This window comes from Apodemus sylvaticus, chromosome 2 (genome assembly GCF_947179515.1).
Source record: "Apodemus sylvaticus chromosome 2, mApoSyl1.1, whole genome shotgun sequence".
NCBI classification, from domain to species: domain Eukaryota; kingdom Metazoa; phylum Chordata; class Mammalia; order Rodentia; family Muridae; genus Apodemus; species Apodemus sylvaticus.
In genome coordinates this window covers 78,257,293-78,268,283 of record NC_067473.1, presented here as the reverse complement: position 1 = coordinate 78,268,283, position 10,991 = coordinate 78,257,293, and the positions used below count along the sequence as shown (strand labels likewise).

General features: G+C 43.8%; 1 pseudogene; it reads left to right on the top strand.

The window, feature by feature from the left end:
• The first annotated feature begins 648 nt into the window (after positions 1-648).
• The window catches only part of LOC127677925 (creatine kinase U-type, mitochondrial-like), a 33,309-nt pseudogene continuing 22,966 nt past the window's right edge, over positions 649-10,991 (top strand).

Here is a 10,991-nt window from a genome sequence, read left to right as displayed (position 1 = left end):
CTGCCTGAGGACCTGGGGGAGCCCTGCTCTCCCCTCTCTTCACCAAGCATCGGCAGGTTTGTGTGTCTGAGGTGCTCCTGTGGACTGACTGTGTGCAGCTGCTGCCTTTGTTCTCCAACAGAGTGCCCCATTCCTTCACCGGGTTGAAACTCTTCAGCGAACAGGACCAATCCCTTTGCCACTCCTCACCCGCCTGGCCCTCCTCCGCCCAAGCTTGTGTCTGAATAACTCTGCCCCCAAACACATTTAGTGAAAAAGAGTCACTGGTTTCTAAATGGCTTTATCCATTCATCCTTCTGTTTTGTGTCCCTTCGTCAATGACAACACATAGTCCACTTCCTGCACACAACTTTCCCATCCTGACTCTTCATTATCAGAGAAAAGGGCAAGTGGACACAGTCTGGTGAGCATGGCTTCCAGAGCAGGACATGGAACAGACAATCAACGGCAAGGGCTGTTTGCTACAGTGATATGTAGCTCTCCCCAGCATAAGACCTGGGGACACTTCAATAAAATAACAAATAGCTGTAGGGAACCATCTATATGCACACCAACCAGGCACTGTGATAATTATGACAGGGGGGTAGGACAAAAGAATGGCCCACAAAGTCCCGTGTTTTATGTGGGAGATGAAGACAAGCTATCCCCATGGAATGTAGTATCTTCCAGGAAGCAGAACTCCTGAGTGACCCCAATGCAGTTCTCTCCTTGAATTGTCAACGTAGCATCCGACTGAACAGAAAGCAAAATGCCTCCATCTTGGGTGTGGATGACTGCTATGGTACAGTAAATTAAAATAATAGGAGGAAACATAATTTTCCTAACAATAACAGGGATAAATGTGAAATATTAGATTTCAAATATTTAAGGAAAAATCAAGAGCATGGGGAAAATATTTATGAGGAAGACCAGTGTCAAAGCAGAACAAAGTCACGGCCACCTCTGAGGACAGTCACGTGTATAAAAATGTCAAGTGAATTCTTTAAAGAATACATGTGGCAAGTTAGAATACGAGTAAAGATCAGAGTTTTAATTAATGGCAGGATCAAAATTAAAAATAGTAGCCTGCTATTTAAAAACAAAAAAGGCTAACAACTAACCTGCAAAACAAGATTACCACGTTAAAATAAGTGCAGCGTTCTAGTCAAAATCGGTAACAAGCTCACTATATCGGCAAGGCCAGATTTATGGCTCCATGTGTCAAAATGGCTATCCCATTTTAAGAGGGACATTAGCATCCATCAATAGGAGATTGGTTAAATAAATTACAGTAATCCACACAATGGAAACCAGGCAGCTATTAAAATGATGATGTGTAGCTACTTTTATTGACATGGAGAGATGTCTATGATGAGTTAGCTAATGAGGAAAGCAAGTAGGGGTCCAGAGTGGTCTGTATAATCCTATTCAGTTAGCACAAAGTCGTGGATCTATATGTTTTAACGTTTCTAAAATGCTTATTTCAGGGCCAGCAATGGCTCAGTCAGTAAGGTGCCTGATGACCTGAATTCCATACCTGAAATCCACATGGTGAAAGAACTGGTTCCTGCAGCTGTCTTCTGACTTCCATGTGTGTAGCAGAGCACTGTGCAATCACATACACACACACACACACACACACACACACAGTAAATTCTAAAAAAACAGAAAGAAAAATGTCAAAATTATTGCTAAGCTGAGACTGTAGGAGAGGGAAGTAGGTTGGATGACTTAGGAGGATTTGGTAGGAGGTGTGCAGAGACAGGAAGATGGACTGTCTACTTGTTGGCTGTCAGTGCTTAGGAGCCTCCCTCCGCCTAGCCAGGCAGGCCGCAAGCTCAGAGTCCCTTTTGCCAGGCAGATGTATAGCTAGTACAAACCAGTCATCAGCCTGCGTGCTCAGAATGCAGATGCTGAGCCTTTGGAGGGTAGAGGTCCACATCAAAGCTTGGGACAGGCCATGCTCTCTTCTGGTGCTCTGAGGGGGAACCTCCTCCTTGTGAAGGTAGCGGTGGGCATCCTGTGACATTTCACAGTATTCTTTATTGCAGCTCATGTTTCCCGTCTGTCTCCATCTTCACGTGGCCTTTGCCTTTGGCCCAAATCTTCCTCCACCATCCCCATATACAGATGCTTGTTCCACAGACTTAGATTACATTTGAACAATCCAGGATACTATCTCCTCAAGATCGTTAATTATATCTGCAATGACTTTTTGTCCAAGTAAAGTTGCATTGCAGGTCTGAAGTGCTCATACCTTTCAGGAAGACATCGTTCCACGCACTGTAAATGGCTAAGGTGGCAATGAGGTCCATATGAAGCATAGTCTTCCTAGAACGTAGTTAGTGAGCAGGAACAACAGGAGAGAGGCAAGAGGCAGAACAACATGTGGCATATCAGGACGTTAGATAATGGCTTGTGTCATCAGTTCTCACTAGACAATGCACTAACAGTAGGGATGTTACCTCTGGCTCCCTGAAAGGAGACATTGTTTTATAAAATAATGTTTGTTCTGTTTGTTAGAGACAGAGTCTTTCTCTCTCTCTCTCTCTGTCTCTCTCTCTCTCTCTCTCTCTCTCTCTCTCTCTTTCTCTCTCTCTCTCTCCCCACCTTTGAGAAATATACAATTTTCTTTTAGTTTAGTATTAAAATATGAAGTCAAACATTTATTTTAATTAATTATTTCTCATATACTATACATATTCCATACTACAGTTTCTTCTCCCAGTCCCTCCTCCCCACTTCCTCTTTCCTCCAAATTCACCCCTCCTCTGTTTCTCATAAAAGCAGACCTCCCAGGGATATCAACCAAACACAGCATAGCAAGTCACAACAAGGCTAGGTACACACTCTTGTAACAAAGCTAGATGTGGCAACCCAGCCAGAGGAAAGGGGTCTCCAAAAAAGCAGGCAGAGTCAAAGATAGCCTGCGTGCCCACTGTTAGGAATCCCACAAGACCAAGCTACACAACCATACCGTATATGCAGAGGACCTAGGTTAGACCCTTGTAGACTCCAATATTGTCAGTTCTCATAGACCAGGTTAGTTGATTCTGTGGATTTTTCTTGTGGTATCCTTGACACCAGTGGCTCTTACAATCCTTCCTCTCCCTCTTCCACAGGACTGACTCTATCTATTTAGCTGTGGGTCTTTACATCTGCTCCCATCAGTTGCTGAATGAAGCCTCTCTGGTGACGATTATGCTAGGCTCTAGTCTACAAGTGGAACAGGATCTATATAGCCCCAGATGGCCTGGCACTGGCAGTGTAACACAGGCTGGCTTTCAACTCATCCTCCTTCTTAGGTTCCTGAGTTCTGAGATTACAAATATGAGCAGTCAGCCTGAAGGATATGTCTTATATATAAGACACACACACACACACACCATACCACACACACCACACAAACACACACACCACATACAACACACACACACAACATACACAGACCAAGCACAGGTATGTGGACCACATAGATGGATATTCAGTCTATTTGTGATATTATGTCTTCATGCAATAGAGAGGTGATTAAGGAGAGAAAACAGTAAGTCTCATGCAAGGAACAATAGTAAAAAAGGTTAAGGAATTAACCTGGACCACCACCACAGTGAGAACCATGTCTAGTCAGCAGAGGGTAGGCAACGTGCTCAGCAAGTGCTGATTCAGTCATTAAGCAAATGGGTGAGATTTCAAGGAGACAGACTGGGCCCTGTGCCAAGTGAGCACCCGGCCAGCCCACGAGGTAGTGAGCAGCCCATCTTCAAGCATGCAGGCACAAGCAACAAGGAGGTGTCACCAGAAGTGTGTCCAGACTTGTGTAGAAATGCTTGTTCTGTTCTATCAATACATGTTGTACAAATGTCACTGCACCATAAACACTCTTGGATATTGGTCCAGCTGCTTGGATGTTAGACAAAGCACTGTAATCATTTGTAGGTATGTGTCTCTCAATGATCAGTGCAAACCACAGCCATTGCCCTAGAATTTCTACTACCACGACTTGGAAATAGCTCAGTCAGTAAAATAATAATCAGGCCAGCTCAATTGTTTAACAAATAAATAAATGAATAAATACGTAATACATATATACATATATGCAGACACACGCTTACAATCTCAGTGCTAGGTAGGCAAAAAACAGCTGGAGTCCCAAAGTTCCATGATTGGCCCGCCTTTAGTCAACAGGTTCCAAGCCAAGTGGGAGGCCTTACCCAAAGGGGTAGTGGGGGCAGCACCTAAGACTAATACCTGAGGGTGACCTCTAGCCTCCATATACACACACAGACACACAGACACACAGAGACACACAGACACAGACACAGACACACAGACACACACACACAGACACACACAGACACACAGAGACACAGACACACACAGAGACACACAGACACACACAGACACACACACAGATACACAGATACACACAGACACACACAGACACACACAGACACACAGACACAGACACACAGACACACACAGACACAGACACACAGACACACACACAGACACAGACACATACACAGACACACACACAGACACGCACACACAGACACACACACAGACACACACACACATGAGAGAGAGAGAGAGAGAGAGAGAGAGAGAGAGAGAGAGAGAGAGAGGAGGGAGGGAGGGAGATTTCTATCAAGAAACCACTGTTCCTGTCAGCCCATCTTTTAGCTGGTGACTGTCATGTCATGGTGTCATGATACATAATGTCTGTTTTGTTTGTTGTTTGTTTGTTTTTGATCTTTTAGCTCCACTCTCTTATTTTAAAAGAGGCCAATAGTATTAACATTTAAATGAATTTTCAAAGACTGTGAGTCTTAGGTAAGTCATACTTTACTTTCAGTCTGTCAAGAACAATATTTCGATTTTGGTCCAGTTACAAAGCTTGATGGGATTTAATAGCATTAGAGATCAATGGTCCCATTGGAAAAACAAATTAAGCATGCAAAACAGGGGCAAAAATTAAGCCTTGTGTTTACATAGGAGATAGTTTAATCTTCTCCTCAATTACATAAAAATTGGGTAAAATGGCAAGATAATTGATCAAAGGGCCTATAAATCTGAGCCACTAAAAGCAGCTGGTGTTCCATCAACAATGTGGGATGCCAAGGAAACCTTCAAAACAGGAAATATCAGACCCCAGTAAGAGGCTGGCTGTGATAAGTGTGCTTTTGCATTTAGCACAATGATTTACAGATGTCCTTAGAAAGCCATGGCGAAGTAGGGAATTGTGGGCTACACTCACTCTTAAGTGGCCCTAACTCTGCAGGTAAGATGGGAGGTCCCATGGCATAGCTCAGCTGCTGCTAAGCCAGGGAAGTGACAGGAAATGTGTTTCATGGTAGCATGTCCTGAAGACACAACAGCTCTGCAAGGCCATCATCTATAGTGCTCTGTGCACACGGAATGAGTTTGACTTGAATAGAGCCACATGGGAAGTGCTGGCCCAACAAATTGTGAGTCCTACTTGTGAAGGTACACCGGGAGTATTGATGCCTTTCCCTCCTGTTGAACACCAATCAGCGCTGAGGGTAGAAATGGCCACACTGTGGGAGGGAGGGGAGAGTAAAGTTTTATCGGTGGCAAAGAGGCTACTTTCATGGCTCGGACTATATATGAAACATCTCACTCTAGGAAGCCTTTTTCAGAAAGAGAAAGGGGAAGGGAGGGAGGGAGAGAGGGAGGGAAGAAGGGAGAGAGGGAGAGAGAGAGAAGAGGGGAGTTAAACAAGAGGACGCATTGGCAATGAGTCAAAATTGCTGCGGTTCCGATTTTTATGAATGTTTAACTTTGAATCTGGCTCTGTTTTCTCAGTGCAGGAGCCTTTGGCAGAGAGCCAGCCCCAAAGGAACAGCCTTAATTCAAAGACTTTGCTCACCAGTGCCACTCCGCACCAGCTGGAAGGCCAGTGTGAGGGTACGCTCTGGAAACTTGTAGGAATACAATCACCAGCAGATCCCCCAGTGTGTGACCCAGCACCAACACAATTATAACCTGATCTACACGCTGTGGGAAAGCTAACAATTCAGGGACAGGTGGCTTCAGCTAATAGACTTGAAAAGTGTCACTGTTCTGTAAGTTGAGAAAGATCGATCCTTCTAGAGAGAAAGTGCCCAATGTGCTGATTAGAATTAATCTATCAGAGGGCTGCTGGGATCACTGCTCTTCCCCTGGGTGGTTGTGGCAGAGCCTTCCCCTTATGAATAAAGAATTCAGGGGAACAATCACTAGGCAAGTAGTAGGCACGGACTTCCGGGTCAGAGAGAGGACGAGGAGAGGCAGGAAAAAGGGTCTGTCCTTTTGGTTGGGAAGGACGATGGAGTCGACATGTAGGTAGCAGAGACACCACCCCACTTCCGCCCCCCTGTTCAAGTGGCAGATCCATTGGGATCCATTACCAGAGGATTTAACTTAGAATAGCTTATACATTAGGATGCACCCAGTGATTGTGTGGCCTTTTGATTCTAAACTAAGATTGTGTGGTGTTTTCCTTCATGAGGCGACTCAACTGAGTTCCAGAGAAAAGGTGTGGTGGTGGGACACCTCAGCCAGCCACGGGAATTTGGAAGTGTGGGGCTGGCACGGCAGCGACCTGCCATAGGAACTTAGCGAGCTGGGGGGAGAGATTTCAGAGGTCCGGGTCAGAGAGTTCACAGAGATGAGAACAAGGCCTTGCAGAGGATAGTGTGGATCACTTTTTTTATATTTCCCGTTACAGGTGGTGACTGTCACAGTTGAGTCACTACTGCTCACCAATGCTTGCTACTCACCATAGCTGAAGAACAAGGTGGACATATCTCTCAGGAGGAGTACACGTCGTGTGTAACTTTTGTCTGGCTTTGTCATAAATATATTTGCATAGAGCCACTCTGGAATACTAACTATACCATAGCTAAACGTTGAAGTCTGAGAGTTCCCAATATCCCAATATTGCAAAAGGTGTTTTGTGAATTTTCAAGTGCCTACGCACGCCCCTTCCTAAACAAATGCCCGACTCCTGAAGCAGTGTGCGTTCTGGACAATCCCCCTAGATGCTTAATGCTGATAGTATTTGAGAATAGCTATCCCAAAGCAAAGTGCCTCCTGAGAGTGAGGTTGCCAATGGACTCTGCCTCAGCTTGGTAGGACCTGTGTCGGTAGTAAGTACTCAACAATTATTACTCTACTGTTACTGCTGATTAGAGCCCTCAAAAGGCATTTTGACAGTCAAGGGATCCTAATGAAAAAGAAGGAAAACAAATGAAAACTTGACTGCACCATAAAGATACAGTGTTTATTCATGGACCGATCTGTGTCATTTTGGAAGCTATTTTCTTGCAAAGGATATCTGAAATTCCTTAAGAGTGAGGTCTGCCCCTTACTAAAATTGACAAATGAAATGTAATCAGACCCCTTTTGTGTTTGGGGATGCCTTGATAGCTTTGTGGCTCTCAGTTCTTTTCTGTGGTCAACCAAAAGCAGGATATACAATGAAAAAAATTATCAATTGGATTTTACTAAAAAGAAAGTGTAAAGTAAGAGAGTCCCTAGGCTGAGGAGCGGTAGTTCTGGAAGGCAGCTCCATTTAGTTGTCTTGCTTCTTTATATTCCTTGGGGCTCGATGAAGGTAGCAGATAGCTGATTGGATTTTAGGAAATCCTAAAAGCAAATAAGGGACAGGCCCACATGTGTGAAGGGTGCCACAGTTATTTAAACAGTATGCCTCCAAACAGAAACACTTATTTTGATATTTTAATCTCTTAACTAATAAGTTTGATGGATTATGAGAACAGATGCTAAATTTAATACAGGGTCTAAACAAAACCAGACTTTCTCTTTAAAGGGAAATGCAATATAAACCCATTTATGTCCAAATTGGTTCTCAGAGAACCCTCTTATCTGCCCTAAGTAGGACTCAAACAATTTTCCTATCTCTGCTTGTGTTTTTTCCCTCTCGAGGAGGTGTCAAACTACTTCCACTGAGTGTACAGATGTTAAAAGTTGCATGATTAACTGTTCCAAGCCTGTTCAGCAGGATGTGAGGTCGCAGTGAACAGACAAATGAACAAAGGAAGGAAAAGCTCGCAGGGGATCTAATTGCAAGGACAACAGAAATGTCAGATTGTGCAAGAGATGGGAAGGGTGGAGATAAATAAGATGCCGGTGACAGATGCCGTCTCATCACAGGCCATGGTAATGCTCGAGTTACATGCTAGCAAACTTTTCATTATTTGTTATCAAACACAACTATGTACCTTGCAGGTAAACACTGGATCTATACAGTTCAGGTCTCTTCCCTTCAAAGCAACCCATCGTGTTTTACTGCAGTGTATAAATCAGGTCATCAAGTTGTTCCTCGGTACGTGATAGAATGCAGATTCTCGGGTTTGAAATATTTCTTGGAGCCTAACTTTATAACTTTTGAAAAAGACTAATGCATAGCATACTTGAAAGAAATGAACATGGCTTGCTTGGTTATGTCCACGCTGCATTTCAGAATCAAAGCCAGATCAAACCAGCTGGACATGATGCCTATGTACTTATCTGCTGCTTCTATTTACCTGGGGCTTTCTTTCATCGAGTGGAGAAATAAAGGGGGCTAAAGTGGCATTGGCATGGAAAAGAATGAAGAGAAGTCAGTTGTGGCTAAAAGCATGCTTACAGTGCACACGGGACAAGGCATGCTGTAAGATGGAGGTGGTTAGAGGAGTTTACAGTCTATACCTAGGAGATTTTATGACCTGAGGAAAAAATGGCTTTGATATCTCCTATCATCAGAAACCTTGTTAATAGCTTGACTAATATTTTTAATAGTTCTCTAGCTACTGTGTAGGGAAAGACTTATAAGGGAACAACAGAAGCAACTATGTTAGTCAGAAAGGTCACTGCAGTTAGGACTAGAGAAAATGACGGTGTATGGACGAGGGGGTTAGAGGTGGGCATTGTAGGGATACGTTCAGATGGCATTATTGACAAGTTTGCTGATTCCTCATGGAAGAATGAACAAAAGGGAAAAGCTAACTAGTTCTAGCTAGTCTACTCCATACATTAGGGAATGGCAGAGCTGATCACTGCAACGGAATGATTGCTAGGGGGAAAAAAGATATAATGAATCATGGAGCAGCCTTTCTGATTGTAGCTGGAAAACTTGAGTTCCCTAGTAAACATCTGTGTGGATATGAGGCTAGATAACCAGATAGAAAGAATCTGAACTACCAAGAGAAGGTCACAGAGCTGGAGACCAGGTTTGCAAGGCTTGGATACATGGGTCCCACTGAAGACCTTAACGTTCTTTAGAACTTCCGTGTAAAAAATATCATTTGAGATTAAGATGAATCAGTAATGTTCTGCAGAAACCTCCAGTGCTTATTCAGCTTTTGGGGGTAGGAGCCAGCAGAGGGGCAGAGAGAAACAGCCCACGTGGTGAGAGGAAAATCAAGAGTAGGTGACTGTATTTAAGGTGGTAGCTACTTTTCTGTTGCTGTTTTAGAGCATCATGACCAAAGCAAATTACAGAAGGAAGAATTTACTCTGGTTTATGGTTCCTGAGAGATCAGAGTCCATTGAAGAGGGAACATATGATAATACATGGCAGACATGGTGGTAGGAGCAGGGAGCTGAGAGATCACATCTTCAATGACAAACAGGAATCAGAGAGCATGACCTGGAAACGACACAAGGTTTTAAATGCCAAAGCAAACCCTCAATGACATAGTTCTTCTAGCAAAGCTGTACCAACTAAACTTCCCCAAACAGTGCCACTAACTAGGGACCAAGTCTTCAGATATCTGAGAAAATGGAAGACATTATTCATCCAAACTACTATAGACACTGTGGAAGACCAGTCTGGGTTTTCACCACTTGATTAAAGCATATTGTCCTTCCGCCCATTTCCACAAATGAATCAACTAGTAAGTAGATTTACCTAGTTTGTATGAGTTCTGTCAAACAGAATGGAATCTAATCTCCACACTTTCAACTAAAGAATTGTTTGACAACCAAAATGGGGTGAGAAGCTACTAATAACTAACTCCACATATGCTGAGCTCTGGTCTGTACCTGTTTCACAGACATGTGACTCAGGATCCCACAATCCAAAGAGGACTCACGCTGAGAGATGTAGTGCTCTGGAATCCCAGTCTCAAAAGCTGTTAATAATTTTTTGAGTGTTTTTGTAACTCAATCCCAACAGAACAATGATGCACACCCTGGGGTTTAAGGTCTCTGCACATGTGCAGTAGCTTCCTCACTAGGATGGGTTCCCTGGCCCCTGCCCATTGATCTCTGCCACCTCTCTCCCCTGGCAAGGAGCTATACATAAACGCAGTAAGAGTGCAGTGTGAACAGACATACAGTGCACTACCTTGCTGGGAGAGGGTCATATTCTTGTAAAGGTCTACAGTTACTATGAATCACTCTGTATGAGATGGGATGCCAATAAATAACAAAGACTTCATGATGGTTGAGGGATGAAGAGAGGAGAAGATGGAAAGGAAGCAATAATGGGTAGTGAGATGAAGGGAAGAAGCCAGAAAGATGGAGAGGGTAAAAGAGGAAAACTAACATGTAGCCATCTCTGTGCATTTAGCACATGCGCCAATGCTAAAGAGGAGCATGGTGAACAAGAAGAAGATGAAGAAGGGCTCCAGCAGTGCCGGTGCTAAGGGATGGGGTGGGACCCTCCACCCTGCCTGGCTGCTCCCCATTGCTTTCCAGGCTCTCCACATCTTTTCAGATCACCAAAGTCACCATCACCATCATACGAAGGGTAGAACAAGGGTCACAGGGTTAAGTAACTTGCTCAGCTGACGCATGGCCATGCTAAGGTCTACTTCTCTGGAGAGTCCATGGTCATCACAGCTTTCTGTCTCAGTATGGTATATCAACTACATGGACTGGTCCTTGGGTCTTGGTTTTCATGAAGAACTTTTAGAATATGAATTTCTGTTATGTAGAACCATCTTTATATTCCTATAATCTGGAAAGAGGCCTGCATTGTAGACAGGCCATCAGGATGCAGA